This window comes from Marmota monax, unplaced genomic scaffold, assembly GCF_021218885.2.
Source record: "Marmota monax isolate L192 unplaced genomic scaffold, Marmota_monax_Labrador192_F-V1.1 WCK01_AAM20220418_F8-fsc00002, whole genome shotgun sequence".
Lineage (NCBI taxonomy): Eukaryota > Metazoa > Chordata > Mammalia > Rodentia > Sciuridae > Marmota > Marmota monax.
The window spans coordinates 14,422,808-14,433,845 of record NW_026693571.1 but is presented as its reverse complement, the minus strand read 5'-3'; the positions used below and the strand labels follow the sequence as shown (position 1 = coordinate 14,433,845).

At 38.3% G+C, this 11,038-nt stretch overlaps 1 pseudogene; it reads right to left on the bottom strand.

The window, feature by feature from the left end:
* Window positions 1-2,255: 2,255 nt before the first annotated feature.
* LOC124102692 (heat shock protein HSP 90-beta-like) lies at window positions 2,256-9,623 on the bottom strand (annotated as a pseudogene).
* Between the last annotated feature and the right edge of the window lie 1,415 nt (window positions 9,624-11,038).

Genomic DNA, 11,038 nt, shown 5'->3' with positions numbered 1-11,038 from the left:
TTACTCTTTCTTACTTTGTTTCTGTCTGAATGTGATATGTTCAAACACTTGTTGTCAAGATCTGATATTATTTCTTTTGTTTAGTCTATTATTGAGATTTTAAATTGAATTTTGCATCTGATGTATAGAGCTCTTCATTTCAAATATTTCCTATTGGTTCCTTTTTTTTTTTTTTTTTTAGAGAGAGAGGATTTTTTTTAACATTTATTTTTTAGTTTTCGGTGGACACAACACCTTTGTTTGTATGTGGTGCTGAGGATTGAACCCGGGCCGCATGCATGCCAGGCGAGTGCGATACCGCTTGAGCCACATCCCCAGCCTCCCATTGGTTCCTTTTTAAAGTCTTTATCTGCTGAATTTTTCCATTAACATTTTGCATTGTCTTTCTAATTTTATTTAACTATCTATCTGTATTCTCTTGGATGTCATTGACTTTAAAAGAAAAATATGTATATATATATATATATGCATATATATATATATATATATATATATATATATAGTTGTAGATGGACACAATATCTTTATTTATTCATTTTTTAAGTGGTGTTGAGGCTTGAACCCAGCACACATGTGTGAGGCAGGTGCTCTACCACTGAGCTATAGCCCCAGCCTGGATGTCATTGACTTTTTTTAAAAAAAAATCATTCTTTTGTATTTTTTTTAAATCAGGGATTTCATCTACTTTAGTATCTTTAGAATTTGTTATACAGAGTGATGGACTTTAAGAAATGTAATATTATCTTATTTTTACACATTCATTTGTCCATTTAGTGAAATGGATAGTGCAAGTACTTTTATATGATGGCTTTCTTAGTAAATGGCTTTCTTCTAAAAATGTGTCTTTGCGTATTGTTTGTTATGCAGTATCGAGTTTATTTTCAGCTTTGTACCATCATGCAATTTCCCTGTAGCTTTTTTGACAGTGGATAGTTAGTTTGGATTGAGTAGGAGTGGGTCATGGCTGGAGGTAGATAAAATTTATCTCAGCTGAAGTGCTCTTAGGAGTGAAGGTGAGTGGAATTCAGCAATCACTATGCAGAGCTTCTCTCTACACCTTCTCTGGCTGTTACCAAAGGGCTACAGCAGCATTATTGGAACTTCCCTGGCATACCTTGTGTGTAGAAATTCAGAGTTCTTTCACTGCCTTGTTAACAACAGGTGCCTGTGCATAGTGCATGCTGGGAGAGAGGTGGCATGAACCACTTGGGCCACCATCCTCATTCCTGGTTCCCATATGAAACCACATATTACAGGCCATACCCCCAATCTCTGAGGGCAGGCTTCCCAATTCCCTAGTTCTTATGGATCCATTTCCCCTCGTATTGCAATACCTGTTCCTCACTATATAGCACTTTCAGCAGGCTTGTGTCTGAGTCACTCCACTGAGCCAAGTCTGGTTAATGGGGCAGCCACTCACATGCCAGAGCAGTGGCATGTCTGTGGGGCTACAGAGGTGGAAATATGCAGAGGAATCAAACTATAAAGTAGTCCAAATTCAGATAATAGTTCCCTGTCAAGATGGCTCCTGGTTATAGCACCCTGGGGGATTTTTGGGAGAAGAAGTCAATTCCTTTTCTAAGGCAGAGTTATGTAAAAATTTCAAGCCACTTCTGTAAGCAAGTTCCATGAAACTTTCTAGTAGCTAGGACTGTCAGAATCTGTGCTGATAGAGTTTGTTGAGAGTCTCATTTTCACCTTTACTCCATGCAAAGGGGAGACTCCCTGAGCTATGGGGCCAGGGCAGCAGATGAGGGATATTTTGTTTCTCTTGCTATCCTGCTATCCCAGTTCTCTGGGTTTTGTAGGGTTTCCATTTCTTTACTGTTGAATTCTGGTGTTCCCCTGTGGTCATTCATCTCAATATGCAGTTGTCTACCTGTTGTTTTTGTTTCTTTTTCGTGGAAGAGCAGGTGGTTTCTGGCTGCCTCCATTTAACTGTCTGACCTTTTCCTAAGTGAAAAACCTTTCTAAATAATTTTAATATAATTAAGTGAACTATGAATTTTCTTTTTACAAAAATTTGCATAATTTCAGAACAAAACAAACAACAAAAAAACAATACATAATTCAATCTTTCTGTCAAATTATGAGGCTTGAGGCTCTTGTTTCCTGCCTTAAATGCAAGGATAGGAAAGAGAAAACCACTAGACTATCCATCAGTAGAGGAAGCCAGGTGGGAGAGGATCATTCAAGGCTACTGTGAGAGCCATGGAGATGCTATACAGAGGGCACATTTTTCTCCGTGGAAACTCCTAATCTACTTCCATGCAAGATGCATCCTCATAACACTCAAGAGGGGGTTATCTCATCAGGAACAGTAGTGCTGGCTTCTTCCCCTGTCACTTCATCTTCGTCAATGCTTAGGCCTGACTTTATCATGCAGTAGATGCAATTGGAGCAAGTCTGGTGATATTCAAGGGAGAAGCAAGAAGAGAACAAGGGTGGTTTCAAGTAATAGCACCATGGGGTCCTTGACAGTCTTGTCATTTTTGTCTGCCTCAGCCTTCTGCCACAGTGTCTCCAACATGGGGTGGTCAGGGTTGATCTCCAGGTGCTTTTTGGCCATGATGTAGCCCATTTTACAGTTATCTCACAGTACTTGGGCCTTCATGATCCGCTTTATGTTGGCTGTTTAATCATAGGTGCTGATAACAATGCAGCAGCATGAAGACACAAGCATATTGAAGATTGTCACTTTCTCAACCTTCCTTTTTTTTTTTTTTTTTTTGGTACCAGGCATTGAGCTTAGGAGCACTTAACCACGAAGCCACATTCCCAGCCCTTTTTTGTATTTTATTTAGAGATGGGGTCTCACTGAACTGCCTGGAGCTTCACTAAGTTGCTGAGACTGGCTTTGAACTCATGATCCTCCTGCCTCAGCCTTGAGAACCTCTGGGGTTATAGATGTGCACCATCACACCCTGCTTTCTCGACCTTCTTATCCAAAGGTTGCATAGGTTCTTGAACTTTGCCATACTCTCCTCCATTTTGTTTTGCTCCTCCTCATCCTCTGGTATCTCTGATCTTTCCTTGGTTACAAAGAACAGGCTCTTCTCATCAAACTCCTTGAACTGCTGCATGTAGTACTTGTCAATAGGCTCAGTCATATATATTATCTCAAAACACAGCTTCTCTACATGCTCCACGAAAGGAGAGTTGGCCCCGTGCTCATTTCTATCAATATAATAGATGGACTTCTGTGTCTCCTTTATGCAAAAGACATACTTGGACATAGGAATCATCAGATCTCAAGATTGAGAGGTGTGATACCACAGAAGCTCAGAAAGGCATTGATGGTCAATGGAATTCTCATGAAATCAAAGCTTAAGATATTTAGAGAATGCCTCATGGAATTTTTTTTTTGAATTCTCCTTATCTCTACCAACTCAGAGAGAAGCCCAGGGAACTTCTTCACGGTATTTTTTTTTTCAGATGAATTTCAAGATTTTACTCTGTTGGAGCATTTCTTGGGAGATGTTCAGGGGCAGGCCCTCAGAGTCAACCACACCACAGTTGAGATTCTGTGGTATCAACTCATCCCAGCTGTTCATAATGAACACATGACAGACATAGAGTTTGATGTTCTTCTTCTTGTTCTCAAAGAGGTCAAAGGGAGCCCACTGAGGGATGAACAGCAGTGCCCTGAATTCCAACTCACCTTCCACAGAGACGTGATCGACTGCCAAGTTGTCCTCCCAGTAATTGGTGAGGTGTTTGTAGAACTGTCCATATTCCTTCTGAGTTATATCATTGAGGTTTCAGGGCCAAATGGATTTGGTCTTGTTCACTTCTTCAAAATCAAATATACTGATTTTGAAGAGTTGATCTCAAATGCTTCTAATGCCTTGGACAAGATTCACTATGAGAGCCTGAAAGACCCTTCCAATTTGGCCATGCAGAGAACTTTAGAGAGCTATCTTGTCAGAGTGGAAACACTGTCTAGATTGAATTCATGTGCCATTTATAAAAGGCAGCTGCTTGCTGTCTTCTTAAATGGCAGCAAGTCAATGTTTAGTATTATCAAGCGATCTGATTTTTTAGAAAAAATGCATCTTTTGTTCTAATTTCTAAATTTTGGAAACTAAATAAAAAAAAAATACCTCCTGAGTTAAATTTAACACGTCAGACATCCAGACTCAGTTAATGAAATTCCACTTTACAAACATGGTAAAATGGGACAGCTACAATTATATTTCTGTTCTGTGCATTGTCTTTTACCCCCTTTGGATTCACTTGTATATTCAGTCACATTTGTTGCTCAGGTCTGGGTTTCCTGTGTATAAGAAGCCTTCTATGATCTAGCCAGCTTCAATCCTGCTGCTTCCAATGCAGTGGCTTCTTTATGATCCACTGAAGAACTTCAGCACCATTTTGCCTCCACTGTTGGTCTCATAAAGTTGCCTCATATGATGTAAAGAGACTGGTTTGGATTTGCACAAGTCTGTGTCCTGATCCTAGCTCAGTTACATACTAAGTACGTTTCTGTAATATGTACTTTACACCCCTGTATCTCAGGGTCCTGATTATCATTTCGAAGTCTCAAAAAATACTATAATGATATACCTACCATAGTGCTTGCCATATAATAGTGCATGTGATAAAATATGCTACCTCCATTCATAAATTCAAGTGCTCACTTTATGCATCTTGCTCAAATCCTACCATCATCTCAAAGTCAATATACTTCCCCCTCTCTTCGCTGAACAGGCATAGAATTAATTTTTTAATTAGTTTTTTCCCCCCATGGTAAAATTGTCATTATCTTGAACAATTTTGTTATAATCTGTACCAACTTTTCACTGCTGTAATCATAATATAAATTTCTGAAAGGCAATAAGTAATTTTGAATTTCTTAGATTGTCTCATAGTCATATATTTTCATCTTCCAAGAAGATGACAACTAGTTTCTTTGGGCCTGTGAACTTTAGGATGGAAAGAAATCTTAGAGAGTATTACTATAGTTGATCATTTTCTTGATGAAATTAAATTCTTATTCAAGTGCCTTGTTAAAGTCCCATGGGTGGTTTGGGACAGAATTGGGGTCAAACACTAAAATATTTAATTTTTTGAATCTTACAATAATCTTTATGTGATGGTTTATATCATTTGCTTTGGAGTGAAGTATTTCATTCTGGCTCCATCCCTTACCAGCTGTGTGCCCTAGGGCATGTTAGTAATGTCTATAAGACTCAGTTTTTAAATACCTCAAACAGGGTTTAAAATGTGGGATTGTTTTCACATAAATGAAGTAAGATAGGTAAAGCATTTGTGCCTGGCACTCAGTATATTCTATGTTGATGATAAGAGAGAATTTTTTTTTAATATTTATTTTTTTAGTTATCAGCGGACACAACATCTTTGTTTGTATGTGGTACTGAGGATTGAACCTGGGCCGCACGCATGCCAGGCGAGCGCGCTACCGCTTGAGCCACATCCCCAGCAAATTACTTTTTTTTTTTTTTTGATGCTGGGGATTGAACCCAGGGCCTTAGTGCTTTGGTAGATGCAGGCACTCTACCAACTGCGCTATATCCCCAGCCCCTATGTTGATGATAAAAAAAAGAGAATGGAGCTCATGCCCTCAATCTGCTAACTCTGTCATTTAGATAATGGTTGCTATTATCCTTTTCTTTAAAGACTTTGCATATTTTCAAAATTAATAAATTCTTTTTCATCCTTTAGTTCTTCAGAAGGAAAAATTTCCATATATATGTGTGTGTGTGTGTGTGTGTGTATCTCCCAAGAGATAAGATTTCTAACCCTATAGTTATTTATATGACTTTCCTACAAATTTTCTTTACATTTTTGAGTCTTTTAGCTTCACAACTACAGCTATACCCATTCTTTAATATGAAGCTGATTCTATTTTAATGTAAAGAAAGAATATTAAACTCTGTTATAATTCATTGTTTATAACAATTGTCTTAACTATCCCTTGAATGTGAGTTTTTGATTTGTAATTATTTTGCATATTATGAGTTTTTGGGAGTTGTACTACACCACCTTGCTGAAGAGGTATAAAATAACTATTGGTCTGTATTACTGTTTTAAAATGTTGAAATAGTATGAAGCTTTCTTAATACCCCAAAAGACTGAGGGTGCTTTCAACCAAACATGTAAGAATTTTTAGAATGTGGATTCTGAGCTGAGCAATATAACACAGAAGGTCATTCAGAATAGAGATCCACTTAGTTTAGAAGCAGCTTTTATTGCCACATAAATATTATGAAGCAACTAAAAACTCAGTAGCCTTGAGCATGTGCTTCCTATTAAGAACACTGGAAGTCCTAGAAGTTGTGGAGAATAGGTTAGGTTTCTCAACTTCCTTCTTTCTGCTCTTGTTTCCTAACATTTTTTCCCTACTCTTATTAATAATCCATGGCATATAGCGCAAGTGATCAGAGACTCTAAATAACTGTTGAATAAACAAATGAATGAATGAATGATATCTTTCTAACATGTTTTACTGCTCCATTCTTTTTTTCCATTTTAATTTTTTATTTGTTTTAATTAGTTATACATGACAGTAGAATGCATTTATGCAGTTTGATATATCATACATAGATGGGATATAATTTCTCATTTTTCTGAGTGCACATGTTGTAGAATCATATAGGTCATGCAGCCACGCATATACATAAAGTAATAATGCCTTTTTCATTCTACTATCTTTCCTATCCCCACATCCCCTTCTCTCCCCTCCCTTCACTTCCCTCTACCTAATGTAAGGTTAACACTATTCTTCTCTGGAGCCCCCTGAGTTTTATTGTGAATTATCATTGGCACATTAGAGAAAACATTCAGCCTTTGGTTTTGGGGGATTGGCTTATTTCACTTGACATGATATTCTCTAACTCCATCCATTTACTGGCCAATTCTTTTTGTACACATACATGATATCAATGCACATTATTAGTGTATGGAATTGTTTACATTTTTCTGGTCTAGACTTTTGTGAGAAATGCTTATTATCTCGATACAGAAAACCTAGAATATTTTGAATAGAAGCATGTGGCTTAAGTGAAGAAGTGCTTCAAATATTCCAAACACAATTTGAAGTACTGTTGTTAATTTATGAATGCAGAAGAAGGAAAAGGAAATAAAAGTCTGGCATACAGAAAATAGAGAGTGGACCATTTTCAGCAGTGAAGTTTAGAGAAGATTGGAAACAAAGTGATCAAGTAGGTGAACATAATTTATGAGCATAAGCTTTGGGATCAGAATGATTGAGTTTCTACTGTCTTTATCACTTGACAGCAATGCACTAGCTATGTGCAGACTTCTTTTTAAACTTCTTAATCAGTGTGGAAGGACTAACATTATAGACCTCATATACTTGTGAGGATTAAAGGGGAATTTTATAAAATACATACTATAGTATCTGGTACATACTAAGGATAATATTGTTTTTATTGTTACTGAATAAAGCCAGAAGATAATCAGGTTTTATGAGTTTTTTTTCTTTTCTGGTGAGCTCACATATATCAGGCAAGATCATTGAAAGCATTTTTGCACATAATACTGTCAAATGAATTTGTTTTTTTTATTATGGTTTCTGAGATCATAAAGCTGTCAAGCCTTAGTTAAAATACTTCCTCCCCTTTTACTTCCCATTCTTACTTCACCCTTCTTTCCTTCCCTCCTTTTATACTACCAACATTTACAACTTGACAATGTTCCAGACTATTCCAAGCACTGAGAATACTGACTGCATTTATGTATCTGTCTGTCCATCATCTGCTTATCTATCTTAGTTCAGGTTGCTTTATAACAAAATATCATAGCCAGAGTGGTTTAAACTACAGAAACTTATTTTTGCAATTCTGGAGGCCAAAGGTCCCATGTCAGCATCAGGATGCCAGCATCAGGTTCTTGGTGAGGATCTTCTTCCTGGCTTTCAGACTGCTGCCTTCTTGTGCTGTATCCTCACATGGTAGAGAGAGGAAGCCAGGAAGCTCTGGTCTCTTTTCCTCCCATAAGAGTACTAATTCCATTATGGCTGCTCCACCCTCATGGCCTTATGTAAACCTAAGCACCTCTCAAAGTTCTCACTCTTCTAATACATTTGGGATTAGGAATTCAGTATATGAGTTTTGGGAGGACATATTCAGCCCAAAATATTCTCTGTCTAAATGCATTTATGAAAAGAGAGTGTCTAATTCTAATGATGTCATCAAAAAACTCCATGAAAGGAAAGTATTTTTTTTAAGTTGTAGGTGGACACAGTACCTTTATTTATTCATCTTTTTGTGGTGCTGAGGATCAAACCCATTGCCTCACATGTGTGAGGCAAGCCCTCTACTACTGAGCCACAACCCCAGCCCCCAAAGGAAACTATTTTAAAGCAAGTCTTGATAGTGTTCTCCAGGTGGTTGGGCAGAGTGGGGAGCTGAGTGACTGAGAGAGAAAAAGGGTGGAAGTGAAGAATTACAGAAGGACAGGCCTGAAACAATGATAGAATTTAAAGGCATTGTTCAAAATAACAAATGGCTTCCCTGAAATATTTGGACATTACCATGACAACCAGAGTATTTTCAGTTGGGGGGTGAAATGATCCAGTCTACCCTCTAGAAGCAGGATATGGTATGGACTAGAGTTCCTATGAAACATATTCTGGGCAGTCAGGTTGAAGAGTAGACAGAAAGAACTGACACAACTCCATCACAGATAAGCCTTCAGTAGTTATTACAGGGTTTTTTAGGCTATGTTGGCCTGGGGAAAGCCAGGAGATGATTTCCTGGGGTGCATGCTTGCCTCTTCTTGGCTTGGGTGTGATTCATAATCTCTGCCCTGCCTCCACAGGGTACTAAGCATCCCCTTCTCACACTGTAGTTCCAATCAGCACCACCAGTGCTGCAGGGGTCTCATCTCTGGCTCTAGCTCCCCTTGCCTCCCCTTGGTCTTCTTTTTGTAGCTATTTCTGATAGTTGTGGTCCACATCCACTACTACAGTCACAGCTTTTGCTGGCTCCACCCCACCGTGGCCCTGGGTGGTGCAAGACCTTCCAAGACTGCTGACTCTATGATGTTGGAAGGCTCCTACTCCTCTGCACTTGCCTGCCCTAGTCTTGTTTTATTATGAGTATGGAGTATAAGAAAAGTCATAAACTCTTAACCAATAAAATCAGGATTTCATTCTTAACTCCGACACTAATTCTGTGACACCTTTGGCAGCCTTAGTTTCTTTATTCTTAAAATTAAGAGAATGCTACCTGCCATAAATGGTTATTCTGAAGATTCAATGATTTCACGTAATTAAAATACCTAATATACAGTGTGGCCTGTGGTAACTTCTTATTATCACCACTTAATCCCCGTGATGGGCCGACTTGAATCCCATTTCCACTTTTATCCTCTTCTACCTTTTAAAGCTGACTGTAGTCTTGCTTCCCCAAAGCTCTTACCTTTGGAAAGGTTTTCTTATGGATCACAGGTTACAGAGATCATTTATACAATTTCAACTGGAACAATGAGTAGAACATTACTGTTGCTCAATACCTGTTAACTTCTATCCTGTCCTTGTAACTGTAAACTCCCTTTGCGTTACTGTTTCCTTTGGGCCATTTGCCACAGTTTCCTTCCTTTGGTGCGGTATTGCATTCTTTTGTGGAGGTCTGCATCCTAATGTACAAATATACCCAAGCATGGAACTCAAATCACCCAACAGGACAAAGAGAGAAAGCAATGGATGCCAACAGGGTAGCACTGTGGTTGCAGAAATTAGTGAGATATAACAACTCAGCCTGAAAACAGTTGAAAGGTTATTGTGGATGTTACTTAGAGGTTGCAAGTTCAGCAGTTCTAACCAGGGGTGTTAATATGCTGATTCTAGCCATAAGAAAAGCAGCTTCATGGCTGATGCCCCAAATCAAATGGGACATACCATTAAAGTTTTGAGTCAACACGTACTTAGAGCAGAACCCTAGCCTGTGGCCAGTGTAGGACCTGCATATAGTACTTCTGTCCCCATCCTAGGCGAATGACAGTTGTCAATGGAGATGTAGCTTCAAATACCCTAAAAACAAGGGTTTAAGGAAATGCTCTATACCCAATGAGGCATACCCTCTTAATTAGAAATATAGTCCCTGCAGCCAAATTGTCTGGGTTCAAATCTCAGCTATTCCACTTATTAAATGTGACTTTGGTCAACTTATTGAAGCTCTCTGACCTCTGTATCCTTTTCTTTAAAGTCTCATGAAAATACCTACTTTATAGGGTTGTTAGGAGAATTTCATAGGCTGATAAATGCTACAAAAATGCTGGGTATATTATTGATACTCAACAAATATTAGCTATATTTTTATTACCTCCAATAGGTAGGGAAACCAGGATGAAGCAGTGTCCCAAAGATGGAGTTCATAGATCATTAGAGAGGAGGAAGAAGAAAATTGTAGGGAACTTTTTCAACCTAAGACTCCTGCTTGGTTCAGCGACAATCACATTAGGTTGATGGGGATGAGGTCATTCTTGTCCTTCTATTCCTGATCAATACTGGCTAAGGAGCAGGGCAGATCTGAGACAGCAAATGGATACTCATCGATGCCTGCTGGAAAGGCTGGACAGGGCAGGAGTTCACCTTTCAAACTTCTTGTTGTCATCCTGCAGGTCTTACAGGGGACTGAGGAAGAGCTTTTCCATGTGTCCTAGGTTGACCTCATGTCACATAACAAATATCATGCAATCTTCTTTAGCTGTACTTGAAGCTGATTTGGATGATTGATTTACTACTTTGGATTAATTTCAGCCTAAATTTAAATGAAGAGCAAACATTTCACATTGATGGAATCACAGTGCTTTGTTCCTTAGGAGTACATTTAAACTGGGCAACAAGTACACTTTATGCTCTACATAAAAAAGGTGATGGTAAATAGTCTAAATTAGATAATGTTAGGTAAACACTCTCAGTTCAGTCTCCAGCCCAGAAATAACATGTAAATTCCAATTTTTTTTTATATTGCTGCGAATGCATTTGAGACTTTGATGTTTCTAAACTACCAGTGATATCATTAAGGTACAGAATTACTTTCTTAGCAGT